The sequence below is a fragment of the Loxodonta africana genome, chromosome 18 (assembly GCF_030014295.1).
Source record: "Loxodonta africana isolate mLoxAfr1 chromosome 18, mLoxAfr1.hap2, whole genome shotgun sequence".
Classification (NCBI taxonomy): domain Eukaryota; kingdom Metazoa; phylum Chordata; class Mammalia; order Proboscidea; family Elephantidae; genus Loxodonta; species Loxodonta africana.
In genome coordinates this window covers 50084325-50103557 of record NC_087359.1, presented here as the reverse complement: position 1 = coordinate 50103557, position 19233 = coordinate 50084325, and the positions used below count along the sequence as shown (strand labels likewise).

Below are 19233 nucleotides of genomic sequence, written 5' to 3'. Positions count from 1 at the left end.
TCTGTTTAGCACAAAAAAATTTTCCCTTTCCCCCAGCCCTGAAGACATACTTTGCTCTATAAATTGTATCATTTTGGCCTTCACATTTAGGTCTTTGAGGCAAGGATCAAGGTTTAGTTTCTTTCAGTTGCTCAATTATTATTTCTCATAAAGGTATTTCTTTCCCTCAATGAATTGCTTTTTCAAAAATCATATGACCTTCCGACCCCTAGATTCTGTATTTTGTTGAATTCATCTATATATGTCTTTAACCATTACCATACTAGCTTAATTACTGTTGCTTTTTAGCAAGTTTTGAAATCTAATACTTCACTGCTTCTACCTTTGTTCTTCTTCATGATTGTCTTGGCTATGCTAGATTTTTTACATTTCCACATACATACATACTAGAGGTTCCCCAAGTATACTCCACAGATTCCTGGAAGTTTCTGAGGCTTTTTCAAGGGGCCTATGAAGTCAAAATTATTTTTATATTAATACTAAGTCGTTATTTGTCTTTCTTTTTTGTCCTGTGTTGATATTTAACACCGGTGGTACAGAAATAATGGTAGATAAAACTTCTGGCATCTTTGCACAGTAAAGGCAGTGGCACCAAATTGTACTAACAGTTACTGCTACCCATTCACAGTTTTAAAAAAAAAAGTTAAAAGCCTTATTCACCTAAAAATGTCTTTGATAAAGCAGTAAGAAATCATTTTATTAAATTTCATAAATACATTAAATTTTTTTTTAATTTTAATTCTTTTGTGGTATTTCTTTAATATTCTATATATCAATGTACAACTACTGCATAAAGCACAATAGTTGTCTTAAGGAAAAACACTTTTGTGATTGTTAGTATTGTGAACTGAACCAGCAACTATTTTCATGGAATACCAGCTTTACTTGAAAGAACAACTGGCAAACTCTTTATTTGTAGTTGGGTATTTGGCCCACATTTTCTCTGAAATAAACTAAGTAAACTTGTTACTTCAAGGGAAACAAGTGATAATATTTATTACCAGTGATAAAATTCTAGCTATCAAGAGAGTATTGGGAATTTGGAAACCCTGTATTCGCCACTATATGTTTGACAGGTTCTCTGTAGATACAATGCAATTCCGATCCAAATTCCAACAACATTTTTTAATGAGATGGAGAAACAAATCACCAACTTCACATGCCCCGGATACGTGTAAAGCATTATTGAGAAAGAAGAACAAAGTAGAGGCCTCACACTACCTGATTTTAGAACCTATTTAACTGCCACAGTAGTCAGAACAGCCTGGTACTGGTACAACAACAGATATATAGACCAGTGGAACAGAATTGAGAATCCAGACATAAATCCATCCACATGTGAGCAGCTGATATTTGACAAAGGCCCAAAGTCAGTTAATGGGGAAAAAACAGTCTCTTTAACAAATGGTGCTGGCATAATTGGATATCTATCTGCATAGAAATGAAACAAGATCCATACTTCACACCATACACAAACTAACTCAAAATGGATCAAAGACCTAAATAGAAAATCTAAAACGATAAAGATCATGGAAGAAAAAAATACAGACAATGCTAGGACCCCTAATACATGGCATAAACATTATACAAAACATTACTAACAATGCACAAACACCAGAAGAGAAACTAGGTAACTGGGAGCTCCTAAAAATCAAACACCTATGCTCATGCAAAGACTTCACCAAAAGAGTAAAAAGATTACCTACAGACTGGGAAGAAATTTTTAGCTATGACATTTCTGATCAGCATCTGATCTCTAAAATCTATATGATACTGCAAAAACTCAACAACAAAAAGACAAATAACCCAGTTAAGAAATGGGCAAAGGATATGAACAGGCACTTCACTAAAGAAGACAATCAGGTAGGTAACAGATACATGAGGAAATGCTCACGATCATTAGCCATTCCATAAGATTTCTAAGGAGCACCTGGTGGATTTGAACTTCCAACCTTTTGGTTAGCAGCCATAGCATTTAACCACTATGCCACCAGGGTTTCCGTTAGCCATTCGAGAAATGCAAATCAAAACTACGATGAGATTCCATCTCACTCCAACAAGGCTGGCATTAATCCAAAAAACACAAAATAATAAATGTTGGAGAGGTTGTGGAAAAACTGGAACACTTATACACTGCTGGTGGGAATGTCAAATGGTACAACCACTTTGGAAATTGATTTGGCGTGTCCTTACAAAGCTAGAAATAGAACTACCATACAATCCAGCAATCCCACTCCTTGGAATATATCCTAGAGAAACAAGAGCCTTTACAAAAACAGATATATGCACACTCATGTTCATTGCAACACTGTGTACAATAGCAAAAAGATGGAAGCAACCAAGGTGCTCATCAACAGATGACTAGATAAATAAATTATGGTATATCCATACAATGGAATACTACACATCGTTAAAGAACCACGATGAATCCGTGAAACATTTCATAACATGGAGAAATCTGGAAGGCATTATGCAGAATGAAATTAGTCAGTTGCAAAAGGACAAATATTGTATGAGATCACTATTATAAGAACTGGAGAAATAGTTTAAACAGAGAAGAAAATATTGTTTGGTGGTTATGAGATTAGGGAGGGAGGAAGAAAGAGGGATATTCACTAATTTTAGGTGAAGGGGAAGACAACACGTAATAAAAGAGAGGTCAGCACAACTGGACTAAACCAAAAGCAAAGAAATTTCCAGAATAAACCGAACACTTTGAAGGCCAGCATAGCAGGGACGGGGGTTTGGGGACCATGGTTTCAGGGGACATGTAGGTCAATTGGCATAATAAAATCTATTAAGAAAACATTCTGCATCCCACTTTGGAGAGTGGCGTCTGGAGTCTTAAATGCTAGCAAGTGGCCATCTAAAATGCATCAATTCGTCTCAATCTGCCCAAGAGACAGAAAACCAACTAAACCCACTGCCGTAGAGTCGATTCTGACTCATAGCAACCCTATAGGACAGAGTAGAACTGCTCCATAGAGCTTCTAAGGAGCTCCTGGTGGATTTGAACTGCCGACCTCTTGGTTAGCAGCCGTAGCACTTAACCACTACGCCATCAGGGTTTCCAAGAGACAGAAAGGACCATATAAATCAGGGACTACATCAACCTGAGACCAGAAGGACTAGATGGTGCCCAGCTACAACTGATGACTGCCCTGACAAGGAACACAACAGAGAACCCCTGAAGGAGCAGGACAGCAGTGGGATGCAGACCTCAGATTCTTGTAAAAAGAGCAGACTTAATGGTCTGACTGAGATTCAAAGGACCCTGGCAGTAGTAGTCCCCGGACCTTCTGTTAGCCCAAGACAGGAACCATTCCCAAAGCTAACTATTCAGACAGGAATTGGACAGGATTACAAGATAGAAAATGATACTGGTGAGGAGTGAGCTTCTTGGATCAAGTAGACACATAAGACTATGTGGGCATCTTCTGTCTGGAGAGGAGATGAGAGGGCAGAGGGGGACAGAAGCTGGCTGAATGGACATGGAAATAGAGGGTGAGAGAAGGAGTGTACTGTCTCATTAGGGGGAGAACAACTAGGAGCATACAGGAAGATGTATATAAATTTTTATATGAGCGACTGACTTGATTTGTAAACTTTCACTTAAAGCACAAGAAAAATTAAAAAAAAAAAAAGGGAAAGAAAATGTTCCACATTCTACTAGGGTAAAGTGACATCTGGGGTCTTAAAAGCTTGTGAGCAGCCATCTAAGATATGTCAATTGGTCCCATCCCACTTGCAGCAAAGGAGAATGAAGAACACCAAAGACACAAGGAAAATATTAGCCCAAGAGACAAAAGGGCCACATAAACCAGAAACTCCATCAGCCTGAGACCAGAAGAACTAGATGGTGCCTGGCTACCATCAATGATCGCCCTGACAGGGAACACAACAGAGTCCCTGGTGGAGTGGGAGAAGAGTGTGGAGCAGAATTCAGATTCATGTAAAAAGACCAGACTTAATGGTCTGACTGAGACGGGAGGAGCCCCTGAAGCCATGGCCCCCAGACAGTCTGTTAACCCAGAACTAAAATCATTTTGCGAAGCCCACTCTTCAGACAAAGTTTAGACTGGACTATAAAACATAAAATAATACTCGTGAAGACTGTGCTTCTTAGTTCAAACAGATACATGAAACCAAATGGGCAGTTCCTGTCCATAAGCAGGATGAAAAGACAGGAAGGGACAGGAGCTGGTTGGATGGACACAGGAAACCCGGGGTGGAAAGGGGGAGTGTGCTGTCACATTATAGAGATTGCAACTACTGTCACATAATAATATGCATACAAAGTTTTGTATGAGAAATTGACTTGAGCTGTAAACTTTCACTTAAAGCACAATAAACAAAAAAAAAAAGTTAAAAAACATGTAATTTATGTTAATACATAAAGCATTTATTGTTGTTTTTTTAATTAGTTAATACATAAATATTTTTTAAATGTCTCAGTTTTACTTCTAACATAATGTATATCAATAGGTATAACCCACATAAACCAGAGCTCTTTGAGGTTCTCAATAATTTTTTAGAGGACAAAAGAGTCCTGAGTCTTTGGAAACCACACACACACACACACACACACACACACACATACTCACGTACGTGTATATTAAATAATGAGCTTGTTCATTTCTATAGAAATCATAATGAGATTTTGACTGGAATTTCATTGAATCTTTAGATCAAATTTGGGAGTATTGACATCTTAAAAATATTGTATCATTGAATCTATAAACCTTCAATAGCTATCCATTTATTATTTATTTATCCATTTGTTTAGGCCTTCTTTAGTTTTTCTTAATATTTGGTAAACTTCAACATAGAAGTGTTACACATCTTTCATAAAATTTATTTCTATTGATGTTTTGATACTGTTGCTTATAGTGTATTTTTTTTTTCATTTTCACGTGTTTCTTCATAGCGTATAGAATATAATAAACTCTTTTTTTTATAGTGAACTTGTCCAGAAACCTAACTTCTAATTCTAGTAGATTACTTCTGTTACACAATCATGTCATCTGCAAGTAAAGGTGGTTTTATTTTTTTCCAATCTTTATACCTTTTTTCTTTTCTGCTCTTGTTACGTTTTCTTAGACCTCCAGTAAAATGTTAAATACAAGTAATGATGCTGAACATCCTTGTCTTCTTCTCAACCTTAGGGGGAAAGTGTTCAATATCTCACTATTAAATATAATGTGGGCTGAAGGTTTTTTGTATCATACTGAGGCAGTTGCCTATATTGGAATGAGAAAAAGATGGACAAAATCCATAAAGGAACCAGATGGATGTTTTAGAATTGAAAAATATAGTATTTGAAATGAAGAATTTATTGGATGGGCTTAACAGCACACTGGACACAGGAGAAGAAAGAATCAGTAACTCAAAAACAAGTAATTATCACAACTGAATCAGAGAGAGGAAAAAAAATGACATAAAACAATGCTATGAGAAGTATGTGGAGCAATATCAGTCTAACATGTGTAATCGCAATACATACAGAAGAAAAGGAGAAGAGGACAGAAGAATATGAAGACAGACTGGCTGAGCATTTTCCAAAATTAATAAAAGACAACAACACAAAGCTCCAAGAAGCTCAGTGAACCCCCAGTAGAATAAATGCAAAGAAAATCACACCTAGGTATATCAGTCAAAATGTTAAAATCCAAAAACAATGAAGCAATTGTAATAAGCCTACTATTTGGGTGATGCTTTGGAGTTTTGATAAAAATAAACGTTAGAAAATTAGCAGAGTGAATTTTAAATTTCTTTGGCAGTGTAAAATCCCTTCCTCCCAATAATGAAGAGCTCTATGAGGAATTCTCAGGATGTTTACCAATAGATATGAGTGAAAGAGATAAGAAACTAGTATTTATTTAAACAGCCATGTGCCCAGCAATGTACTAGGTATTATTTAATCTTCCTTAATTAGGATCGCATGCCCATATCAGAAATATGCAATGAGTGGGACACAAGACACCTAGCTCCTGATACTTAAGAGTTACTTAAAGTGCATTATGGTGACACCTCAGATAAGTCCAAACCTCTTTCTATCCTGTCTGATCAAATATTCATTTCAAAACACTGTGTGCTGAAATGAGCCATGTGGGAGTTGAAGAGAATCAACTATTCAGGTGGTGAAAATGTGTGAATGCAGCTGGCAGATGAAGTTCCAGTGTGATAAATTCCCAGCTTGTTCTTATTGCTTCAGGCAACAACTGACAGGCCTGACTGGTCATTGGCTTTCCATTTCTGGCATTGATAGGACTGAAAATTCTTAGTGTCACAGATACTTAAAAGCTGTCCCTGTTATAGTGGATACAAATAGTGCTGGAGGGTCCTTATTGCATAGAGATGTAATCAATATGGTCTGGAGTTCTTGACCTGAACCTATAATTATGTGGACATTATAAAGGTAGCTTGTTGTTAACAGAAAATGCTCATATTCAGAACTCGGGGGCTGAGATGTGAATAGGGAGGAGAAAAATAGAAGCTTTGTCCCTCTTTCTATTCTTCATAGTATTTAAGAAGCTTTCATAATAATCACAGCACAGGGTATTCTTATACGATGAGAACATTGTATCTTTAGGGGTTTGGGTGCTGAAGTTTTAGGACTCCCTTCTGAAGTGATCCCGATATCTTGCAAAAGTTGTGGCTTTACTATTCTACAGCTTGTGATTGTGTTTTTTCTAATACCAAAGTAGAATTTTTTTTCACTGGCCCAAATACCTAAATTTCAAATGAGGCTTTAAATAATAACACATTTGAGTTTGAGCTTTTTCTCCAGCTAAGTGGTATGCTGAAAAAAGGAATTTGGTAAGCAAATTTTGTGGCATCCATGATCCATGGGCAGGAGTGAGTAGAAGATGACGACACTGGTAGCAATTCTTAAGTCACTATTTGTTCCAGCGGGTTTAGGGTACATTGTGATTGTGATAGCTTTGCCACGAGAAAATACTAAAAATGGGAGCATAAATGATTTAGCAATAGATGTGAATCCTGATTGCTCTGTCACTGCTTGACTTTAAGATACTTGTGAAATGGTATGTGTGATGGCGTTATTATTGGATTATTCTATGTGTAGGATGCCTTGGAAAAAGAGTAGAAAAGCAATGCCTTGTAATAGAGGGCTCTCCATGAACAATGGCTATCTTTGTATCTTCCCCTGCCTGATATTTGTGCCTGCCACAGAGCAGATACTGTGTGTTACATTGTTGATTTCTGATAGAACATATGGCTTTATATATATCATAAAATGTTTAAACATTGATAATAACAAGTCTTTATCTTAATTACCTCACTTGCACCTGGAAAACCCATTCTTGACCTGGAATCCTTTATTAAGGGCTTCTGTTTATGATCACTATTTCTTTGTTTGGGCCTATGGTAAACTGTATGATTAATTGAAATATTTTGCAGTGTTTCCAGCTATCTTCCATGACATTCTTTTAAAGCAGCATTATGGTTTAGCAGAATGTTTCTCATCTTTGATATAGCCCTCAACTCAGTTGTGCTTTGGTCTATTAGGCTAGCATGAAAATGTTTGTCTTAAGATTGTCCTTATAAAGCATTAACTATAGCAAGTTCTTGTTTTCTGAAATCTATTGTCAAGACTGACAGCATCCACTAAAAGGAATTTACTTGCTTTTGTCTTTCTGGTTAAACTATGCTAACTTTCAGACATGCCATTTTAGGGATATTTGAAGTATTCTTTTAAGCTAGACTATCTTATACATGGACCCAGGCTATTGGTATATAGGGATCTTACCTAAATTCCGTTAAGCCAGAAAGTTTTATTCAAGAATTGCCAAAATTTTGGTAACCTCATTACAATTTAGTGTCTTGTCTCGTAGGTAGCACTGTGAGACACGGTAGAATTGGTTCCTGTTGTACTAAATGGCATCCTGAGTCTTAAATAAACCCATTTTACTTGGTGATCATACAAATTATTGGTAGCATTGCGAAGAATGGGAATTCTGGAACACTTTCATTGTGCTCATGAGGAATCTGTACATAGATCAAGAGGCAGTCATTTGAATAGAACAAGTGGATACTGTGTGATTTAAAGCTAGGAAAGGTGTGTACCCGCGTTGTATCCTTTCACCATACTTTTTCAGTCTGTATGGCAAGCAAATAATCTGAGAAGCTAGACTATATGAAGAAGAACAGAGCATCAGAATTGGAGGAAGACTCACTGACAACCTGCCATATGCAGATGACACAACCTCGCTTGCTGAAAGCAAAGAGGACTTACTGATGAAGCACTTACTGATGAAGATCAAGACCACATCCTTTAGTATGGATTATATCTCAGCATAAAGAAAACAAAAATCCTCACAATTGGACCAATAAGCAATATCATGATAAACAGAGAAAAGATTAAAGTTATCAAGGATTTCATTTTACTTGGATCCGCAATCAGTGCCCATGGAAGCAGCAGTCAAGAAATCAAACAACAGCACTGCATGGGGAAAGCTACTGAAGAAAAAAAAAAAAAAAAAGCAGAAGACCTCTTTAAAGTGTTAAAAAGCAAAGATGTCACTTTAAGGACTAACATCCGCCTGACCCAAACCATGGTGTTTTCAATCTCCTCATATGCGTATGAACGCTGGAGAATGAATAAGAAAGGCCTAAAAAGAATGGATGTGTTTGAATTATGGTGTTGGCAAAGAATATTGAATACACCGTGGACTGCCAGAAGAACAAAGAAACCTGTTTTGAAAGAAGTACAGCCAGAATGCTCATTAGAAGCGAAGATGGAGAGACTTCGTCTTACATACCTTGGACATATTATCAGAAGGGACCAGTCCCTGGAGAGGGACATCAATGCTTGGTAAAGTAGAGAGTCAGCAGAAAAAAGGAAGACCCTCAACGAGATGCATTGACACGATGGCTGCAACAATGGGCTCAAGCATAACAACGATGGTGAGGATGGCACAGAACTAGGCAGTGTTTCATTCTGTTGTACACAGGCTGGCTATGAGTTGGAACCTACTCGAGGGCACCTAACAACAACAGTTATTCTGTAAAAGCTCAGGGTTAAGATTTTGGAGTAAATTATAGAAAATACCAAAAGCCGCACTTGAAACTTTAGTTGAATCTATCTAACCACCCTCTAGCTAGTAATCCCCTCTTTACGTGAGGGTGTATAGTTTTGAAATAATGAATATTTTGCATGATTGGAAAAAGAAGACTCTTTCAGCCTTCTGTTTCTCTCTACCTAAACAGGACACTTACCTGATCCACAGCGAATCCTTTGACATTTTCTCATCAGGCTACTGTTTCCTTTTCCTATGTCAGAAATTCTCAGTCATGAGTGAACACCCCTAATAAGAGTTATTATAGCAATGGGTAGGGCCTGGTTCCTGAATCAGAGGGCCTAAGTCAGAGAAACCTGATTGGTATTTTGGTGTGGTGCCTGAAAATTCAAATGCCTTACAACCTGCTCTTAATCTTACACTTTATCCCAATCCACCCTCTTGATTAATTACTTTCTCTTCTGTTCTTAAACTTTTACTGTTGTGTTTATCACCTCATATTAAACTTAGTTGTGTACCATTTCCCATTCTAGACTATGAGGTCATCTTTGTATTCCCCACAGCACCTTGAATGGTTTTGACACATGATAGACACTCAATAAATGTTAATGAAGTCAGTATTTCAGCATAAGACATCAAAACCAAAATTTCCCATTTGACTGGAAACAGTAGTTGCCTCCCAGGAAAAGGGACTGAGTGGCTAGGGAACAGAAGTGAGAAGGAGACCTTGTTTTCCCTATATGGTGTTTTGGACCATGTTCATGTGTTACTCATGAAAAACACCTAACGAATTTTCTCAGCTTGACAGCTACTATAGAAGTTATTGTTTGGTTGTTTATTTATCTTTGCAAATGAAGTATCTGAGGCTAAGGGAGGTTAGGTAACTTGTCTCTTATCATATAGCTAGTAGATGATAAAACGAAGATATGAATCTGTGAAATCTTCACTCTTTCCAGGACATTGAACAGCATCTCAACCAAGATAGCAGGCCTTGATTTATTAGTTCATACAATCAGCAGGTAGCAGGATGTATACCTGACTTAGACATTATCCTTATTTATTCCTTTTATCATATAGTATGTGCTTCACATACATCACAAAATATATCACCTCCATTCTTGAATGGCACCTCTGTTTTAAGGGGGCATTTGGCTAAAAAACTCTTTGATGATTGAACACTTGTATTTGTGGCTCACCTAGGTCTCCCTGCGGCTCAGTAAGCATTCTTTTTAGCTAGGAAAGCAGCTATCAATCAGGTAATGGTTTCTTGAGCTGAAAAAGGCTTTCCACTAAGAATGGTGGTTGCCCAAGGTCACATTTTCTGTCTACTGTGAGAAATGCAAACTAAAGGAATACCAGCATTTGAAACCTACAGTTCATTCTCTCTATATATGTACCTATATAGCGTATATATGTTTGGAGGGGAGGGGAAGGCAATGTGATTATATTTCCTTTATAAATGCTATTAATTGCTTTTTTCAAAATGAGGATTAAAGCTGAAAACAAGCCAAAAATTCATTGATTCTAAATGGACCTGACACCTTGATCTTCTGTCATGGAATAGCATATGAGTGGGGATTCCCAATGGGCCTTGGTACAATACAATATTTATTGCTATAAAGATCTAAGAGCGCTTAGTCACTTTGAAACTTATAAGAAGCTGTTAAATCCCATCCTCTGGACTTGTGTTTTCACATTACTCTGGTTCGTTTTGTATGGTGTATACAGATATACATCCTCAACTTCAGAATAATATTTGGCTTTTCAATAAATTTAAAAGGAAGACCTCAGATAGAAAAGTAGACCAGAGAAATAATTGAGACTTTAACTGAGAAGTGACTGAGACTTTGCTTTTCTTGTCCATCAATTCTTGCGAACTACTAGACCTTTAACTGCCCCATTATATGGCTCTGTTTTTTCATATACAAAATGGTAGCTAAGTTTTACCCTCTATTTGGTTGACATGATCAATATATTCATAAATTGAATGGCTGTGGATATTACCTCTGTCAACTCGTGCTGTTAATGGTGGAATTTTCACTGTAGTTTGCTTTAACATATATGGTTTCAAAAATAGAAAAAGAGCTTAACAAAGAACCTCCATGAATTCAGTACTATTAACATGTACAAAAGTAGCTATATGCACATTATTAGATGTCGTTGGCAGAGACTAAGTTATTTTGAGTTGTCAAAGTGTCCATCAATGGATGAATGGATAAATAAATTATGGTATGTTCATACAATTGAATACTATGCATCAATAAAGAACAATGATGAATCCATGAAATGTTTCATAACATGGAGGAATCTGGAAGGCATTATGCTGAGTGAAATTAGTCAGTTGCAAAAGGACATATTGTATGAGACCACTATTATGAGAACTCAAAAAATAGTTTAAACAGAGAAGAAAATATTGTTTGATGGTTACGAGAGTAGGGAGGGAGGGAGAGGGGTTTTCATTAGTTAGATAGTAGATAAGAACTATTTTAGGTGAAGGGAAAGACAACACACAGTACAGGAGAGGTCAGCACAACTGGACTAAACTAAAAGCAAAGAAGTTCCCTGAATAAACTGAACGCTTCGAAGGCCAGCGTAGCAGGAGCGAAAGTTTGGGGACCATGGTTTCAGGGGACAACTAAGTCAACTGGCATAATAAAATCTATTAAGAAAACATTCTGCATCCCACTTTGGAGAGTGGCGTCTGGGGTCTTAAATGCTAGGAAGCAGCTATCTAAGATGCATCAACTGGTCTCAACTCACCTGGAGCAAAGGAGAATGAAGAACACCAAAGACACAAGATGATGATGAGCCCGAGAGACAGAAAGGGCCACATAAACCAGACCACGTTGGCCTGAGACCAGAAGAACTAGATGGTGCCTGGCTACAACCGATGACTGCCCTGACAGGGAACCAACAGAGAACCCCTGAAGGAGCAGGAAAGCAGTGGGATGCAGACCCCAAATTCTTGTAAAAAGACCAGACTTGATGGTCTGACTGAGACTAGAGGGACCCCAGAGGTCATGGTCCCCAGACCTTCTGTTAACCCAAGACAGGAACCATTCCGAAAGCCAACTCTTCAGAGAGGGATTGGACTGGACTATGGGGGAGAAAATGATACTGGCGAAGAGTGAGCTTCTTGGATCAAGTAGACACATGAGACTATGTGGGCAGCTCCTGTCTGGAGGAGAGATGAGAGGGCATAGGGGGTCAGAAGCTGGCCAAATGGACACAAAAAGAGAGAGTGGCGGGAAGGAGTGTGCTGTCTCATTAGGGGAAGAGCAATTAGGAGTATATAGCAAGGTATATATAAACCCTTATATGAAAGACTGACTTGGAAAGTTTTATTTAAAGCACAATAAAAATTAAAAAAAAAAGAAAACAAAAACAAAAATTATTTTGAGTTGTGATCATGAAAATTAATGTAAATTGATATAATTTTTGAATTGTGTGCCTCATTTTGAAAAGGAGCCCTAGTGGCACAGTGATTAAATGCTTGGCTGCTAACTGAAAGGTTAGCAGTTCAAACCCACCATCTGCTCTGCAGGAGAAGATTGTGGCAGTCTGCTTCTCTAAAGATTACAGCCTTGGAAGCCCCATGGGGCAGTTCTGTTCTGTCCTGTGCAGTTGCTCTGAATCAACTCAATAACAACGGGTTTTGTTTTTGGTTTTGGTTTTGTTTCTGTTTTTTGGTTACTTTTGAAGACAACCTAGTAGGACTGGTTTATTCTTGAAAAGTTGCAGAATTAAAAGTAAATAGTATATTTAACCTCTCTACTTGAATGTTGAGTTATATGCAACCCATATAGTTTCTGTGCTATATGATGAACTAATAGTGGTATTAGAAACATTTGATTGCTTAATACACTGTGCTAAGGATTTCACATGCATTATCTTTTTCTTTTTTTGAATCTCCTTTATTCACAAAAATCCCATGAGGTGAAGATACTGTTAGTAATTTATATTTTTCAAAAGATGTGAATTTATCTGTCCTGAGCATGTTTTACATAGCTCTATATTAAACCCTGGTGGTGTAGAGGTTAAGTGCTATAGCTGCTAACCAAAAGGTCAGTAGTTCGAATCTACCAGGTGCTCCTTGGAAACTCTGTGGGGAAGTTCTACTCTGCCATGAGTCAGAATCAACTCAACAGCGATGGGTTGTATATTAAAATACATTTTGAATATCTGCTTAGTATTTTTTATTTTAGTTTTTTTTTGTAAATATATAGGTAACAAAACATTTGCCATTTCAATAGTTTTCATGTGTAACAGTTCAGTGACATTAAATACTACATTCATTATGTTGTTCAACCATCACCATTAACTGTTTCTAAGATACATTTTTAATACATTGATTTAATATGATGATAGTTTCAGTAATAACAGATTAGATTCAGATATTTTTCAGACAAGGGTCTAAATACCATAAATTACTAACCCCCTCCCCCCATCCCATCCAGTTCTTCCATTGTATAAAAATTAGTCGACTAAACCTTAGGTGATTCCTGTAATAAGTTTGTTAGATTGGATGTTCACATTTCCTTCTGTGTCCAAAATTTGTGATTGTACATTGTTTGGATACATCTACAGTAGTCTAAGGCACTTTTGACCGTCCTGTAAAGGACTGTGGCTTAATGAGTATGTGGGAATTCTTTGCTTTTTAACTCCAGGTACCTCTCACTTACCTTGTGGGAGACCCTGGTTGGAATACTGGCCAGTGTACTTCCTGGGCAGATACTACCCATCTATCAGTGGAGGCTTGCGTGTTGCTATGGTGAGGTTTGAACAGAGCTTCCAGACTGATGGGCTTATGGAATAAAGGCCTAATGATCTGATTTGCAACCGATCATAGGGATGGTGCAGGACCAGGCAGTGTTTTATTCTGTTGTCCATGGGGTTACTGTGAGTTGGGGCTGACTGGAGGACAGCTAACAACAACAACAACAGCAGCCTCTATTGAGCTGAAGTTAACTGAAAAAAATCATGAGGCTTTGGTGGGTTTAAGGATCAGGAATTTACTCCTCAAGCCTCTTCTCCTTAAACAAAAAAACTCAATATAGTTCTGCCCACATGAATTTGACTTTAGTCATATTTGTTTTTACATGTAAATACCATTTTTCTCAGCCTAAAAAAGGTGAAGAAATGGAGCCATTTCTTCGCTCAGTGGAGTAGATCTCTCTACTGAGCATGTTAGACTGGCTGTTTACATTTGTTTTGACTCTGTCTTGATCTTTTTCTCTCTTTTACTCTTCCTCTCCCCCTACCCCCCACTCCATTTCAGTTTCTTTCCCAGCTTTTGACTTCCTACGTTGATAAGCCTGTTTCATATCTGTAAAGGAAAGACTCTCCCAAAAAAAAAAAAAAGGTACTGAATATGTCAGCATTTTTATAACAGGCCTTATATGCACAGTGGATTTTAACTTGGCTGTAAAACTTTGTTCTTGGCACAAATTGGGCAGATCGTTTTTAGCCGTGGTGACTTTTCCCTGGGATCCTGAAGTGTTGGAGCTTCACTGCCCTCTACTCTTGCTTCAACAAGTATGACATTAGTGGTTTTAGTTCTTGTTGACCCTTCTTTAAACCAAAGCTTTATAGCCTATTAGAGCACAGTGTGGATTTTTCTTATGATACTTTGGAGGGAAGGAAAAAACTGCTCTAAAGTTACAAATGGTTTCATTTACCAAAATGACTATTTCACTTGGAAAGTTTTGTCTTTTTTGTAAAAATTCCAGGAGTTGGGTGGGCTCGATGTCCTCTCTCCCACTCCACCTCCTTACCCACACACTCATGTCAGCAAAGATGCTTAGAGCTTTAAGCATAATTCCAGGCCTTTAGGAGGCAAGTCAGTGACCATGGATTACATAAAACACACTTTTCTGCTGTTATCTTAAAGGAACCTTTCCTGTCAAATTGAAAATAAGGACAAAACACAATGGACTTGGTTTTTGAGTCTTTTGGTTGTGGAACATAGGACAAATGCTTATATTAATGACTACTATTTGAGCAACTTTGGGGGGTTGAGATTTATGTTTTTCAAATCCACACATAATCTCATACTTCATCAACCATTGGATCAACTAACAGTCTCCCTTAGGATCCTGTCAACCCTGTAAGCTCAAAATCAAGAATTACATGCCGCCTTGTGAGAAATTCCCTGCATTGCCCCTATCTATACCTGCTTCATTAAAGGACTCTATTATAAGCATCTTCATGTTCCCAAGGTGTCTCAAGGCTTTAGAGAAATGAAAAATATTTCCCCTCTCCATAAAAATAATACTTAAAACTTTTGTCTTACCTTGTACTTACCACAGTAACTTTGCCCAGCCTAGAGCAAAACATTCTCAAAGTAAACCCATTAGACCTACAGCTTCTGATGGTTCTAGGAATAACCACTGAGAAAACTTAAGGGTTTTCTGGCTGAAGCTTGTAGTATCCTTTGATAGGGTACCAAATTGTGTTATAAATCTAGAATTAGCTGAGAATCGGAAAAAGTTGTGAAGTTTTTATCATCACAGGCTGTACAATACATACTTCAGGTGACCTCCATGGTTTCCTCCCTGCTGTTGGCTCAGCTGTGGCTTTTAATGGAGCTATATCTGTACCTCTACCTCTTTCATCCCTCTCTTTTTATGAGAATAAAAAGTAAATTGGGTGCTATTTAAATACTCCCTACTTATGTTTATTGAAACTACCCTGCTGCAGGGCATAGTACTTTGGAAACCTGCCTTGTACAAGTCCAGTTTTCCATCCAGGTGGCTTACCCTAAAACCTGGACTTTACTTTCCTCAAGCCTTTAATTTCTTAAAACCAAATGGTCACAGAAGAATGTAGGAGGAGCCTCATTTCATTTGTGAGGTTTTCAATAAAAGTTAAGTAGAGTGTGGCTAGAAAAGCAGATCCTTGAAAAAGTGTGACTATGCTGATATTAGAGAAAAAACCTGCAGGGTTCTTATACCTCTTGCTTTCAGTGTGAATGAAAGAAAAGGGGAGGTGGGAGAGATTCAGCATTGGTACACTTTGGAAAAGAAAGAGTACTAGGGAGGTTTGGTGAAGTCCCTTGTCAGATGCTGGTGCTTTATTTAAAAGATTGTCCTGACTGTTAAGTATACATTTATTCTAGAAATTTTGGAAAATACAGAAATGTATGAAGAAGAAAATTTTAAACCCAGCTTTATTCCGCAGAGGTTGTCATTCTTAACATTTTGCTGTGTTAGTTCTAGATGCCTCCTCTTTTTTCTATTTAAAAAAAGTTTTATAATTAACAATATAATAAACAATATTTTATAATTTTACTTATGTCATCAGCAGATTTCCTTCAAGTCATTAAATATTTTTGAAAACAGATATTTCATGGTTATATCATCTTAATTATTTATCTAGTCATCTATCATTAAACTTATAGGTTATTTCTATTTTTTATCATATTAATTTAGAATATATAAAGTTCCTGTATATAAATCTTTATGGACATCTTTGATTATTTCTCTAGGATAAACTCCTAGAAGTGGAAATTCTGTGTACAGAATATGTATATTTTTAAGTCTTTTGATACTTCCATATTGCAGGTTGCCCTTAGTAAGGTTGTACCGAGGAGCCCTAGTGGCACAGTGGTTAAGCACTCAGCTGCTAACTGAAAGGTTAGTAGTTCGAACCCACCAGCCACTCTTCGGTAGAAAGATGTGGCAGTCTGCATCGATAAAGATCACACCCTTGGAAACCCTGTGGGGTTTCTGTGCTATACGGTCACTATGAGTCAGGACAGCAATGGGTTTTATGGAAAGTTGTACCAATTTATGCTCCATTCAGCTGAGTTTGGCATTGCCCATTTCCTCCTCTTGCTTTGATAACACTGGCCTTTATTTTAGGACTTCAGTTTGGTAGACTAAAAAGAGTAATTATTTTAATTTATATTTATTTGATTACTGTTGAGATTGAATATTGAAAAAAATGTTAATCAGCATTGTTGTTGTTGTTGTTGTTAGGTGCCCTTGAGTCGGTTCCAACTCATAGTAACCCTATAGGACGGAGTAGAACTGCCCTACAGGGCTTCCAAGGAGCAGCTGGTGGATTTGCCTTTTGATTAGCAGCTGAACTCTTAACCACTATGCCACTGGGGCTCTAATCGGCCTTTGGAGTCTTTTTATTCTTACTGATTTTAAGGTCTCTCATATGTGAGGAATTTTATCTTTTATATTTTTATTATACTTTAAAATGTATTTTTTACATTGTTTTAGAAACATTAGAATTTATAAGCAAAACAAAAACTAAAATAGGAAAGAAAAATGATTTAAAATCATTTTAAATATATTTGTTTATTTGCCATCTGTATATACTCTTCAGTGAAATGTTTCTTCATTCTTTGGCCCATTTCGTAATTGGAATTTCTTTAAATTTTTAAGAGTTCTTTATATATTTATATATTAGTCCTTTGTCAGATTCATAGTTTGCAAATATTTCTCTCACTTTATAGCTTTGCATCCTCCTAACAAGATTTTTCACGGAACAAAAGTTTTTAATTTTAATGAAATCCAATTTATCAATTTTTCCTTTTAGTAACTGTGTTTTTGGTGTCAAGTCTAAGAACTCTCTGCCTGGCCTTATATCTCAAAGATTTTCTCCTATTTCTTTTTCTGTAAGTTTTCTAGTTTTATGTTCTCCATTTATATCCGTGATGATCCATTTTCAGATAGATGGACCTCAAAGGCATTATGCCGTGTGAAAAAAAAAAAAAAACAGTCTCAAAAGGTCATATAATGTATGATTCCATTATTTAACATTCCCAAAATGAAAAATGTATAGAGGTGGAGAAACAGGTTGCTGGTAGCCAGGGGTTAGAGATGGCAAATAAAGATGAACATTTGATGTATATATTTCCAACATTTTTTCTGTGTGTGTGTGTGTCTCATGAACATCCTTCCTTGCCAGTTTTTAAGGACTGTATTTTCCATGGAATGGGCTGCAAATCCCCCAGTCACTCCTTGGAAACCTATGGGCCAGTTCTGCTCTGTCCTGTAGGGCCGCTATGAGTTGTAATCAACACAACTGTAGTGGGTTTGGTTTTGGTTTTGTTTTTTTTGTCTGTTCCATAAATTATTTTATCAGCCCTCTGTTAGGAATGTTAAACCCTATGGGGCAGCTCTACTCTGTTGTATAGGGCCTCTATGAGTCAGAATCAACTGGAGGGCAATAGGTCTGGTTTGTTTGTTTATACCTGTGGAAGGAGCCCTAGTAGGATAGTGGTTAAGTGCTAGGCTGCCACATATTGAAATATGTGTCAATCTGCTTCCATAAAGATTACAGCCTTGGAAACCCTAGGGGCAGTTCTACTCTGTCCTGTAGGGTCTCTGTGAGTCAGAATGGACTAGAGGGCAACTGGTTGTACCTGTGTTTATAATCCCATTTGGGAATGGGTTTTCTTTGTTACACTAAGAGGCCATATCAGTGTAGGGTGTGTTTTAAGGCAATCACCTTTGAGATATAAAAAGAACAGATTAGATACAGAGAAGAAAGCACAGGTAGGGGAAAATAGGTGCCACACCATATGAGATCTCCAAGGAATTAAGAAACAGAAGCTGAAAAGAGGCAAGGACCTTCTCCCAGAGCCAACAGAGAAAGAAGGCCTGCCTCTAGAGCTGGCACCTTGAATTCAGACTTCTAGCCTTCTAAACTGTGAGAAAATAACTTTCTATTTGTTAAAGCCACCCACTTGTGGTATGTCTGTTATAGCAGCACTGGATGACTAAGACATCAGCCATTATGGAAATGCAAATTAAAATGGCTAAAATAAAAAATAGTGACAACACCCAATGCTGGCAACAATGCAGAAAAAATAGATCTGTCATACATTGCTGGTGGAAAATAGCTTGTCAGTTTCTTCTAAACATGTATTTACCATGTGACCTAGCAGTTACATTCCTGGCCTTTATCTCAAAGAAATGAAGACATATATCCACACAAACACTTGTACTTGATTGTTGATAGCTTTACTTGTAATAGCCAAGAACTACAAACAACCAAAATGTCCTGCACTAGGTGAACAGTTAAACAATGACTTGTCCACACAACAGACTACTTACTCAACAATAAAAAGGAACGCACTATTTGATACTCAGAACCACTTTGCTGGCCCTCAAAGTCAGCTTTCTGTCTTGCTAGGGTGCCCCTTTTCTGTTCCTTTGACTACAGCAATAAGGCT

The 19233-nt window shown here is 37.3% G+C and overlaps 1 protein-coding gene across 19 annotated transcripts in view; it reads left to right on the top strand.

Annotated features, from left to right (window-relative positions):
- Nucleotides 1–19233, top strand: part of BCAS3 (BCAS3 microtubule associated cell migration factor) — a 623309-nt gene that overhangs the window by 346677 nt on the left and 257399 nt on the right. The window lies entirely within an intron of this gene.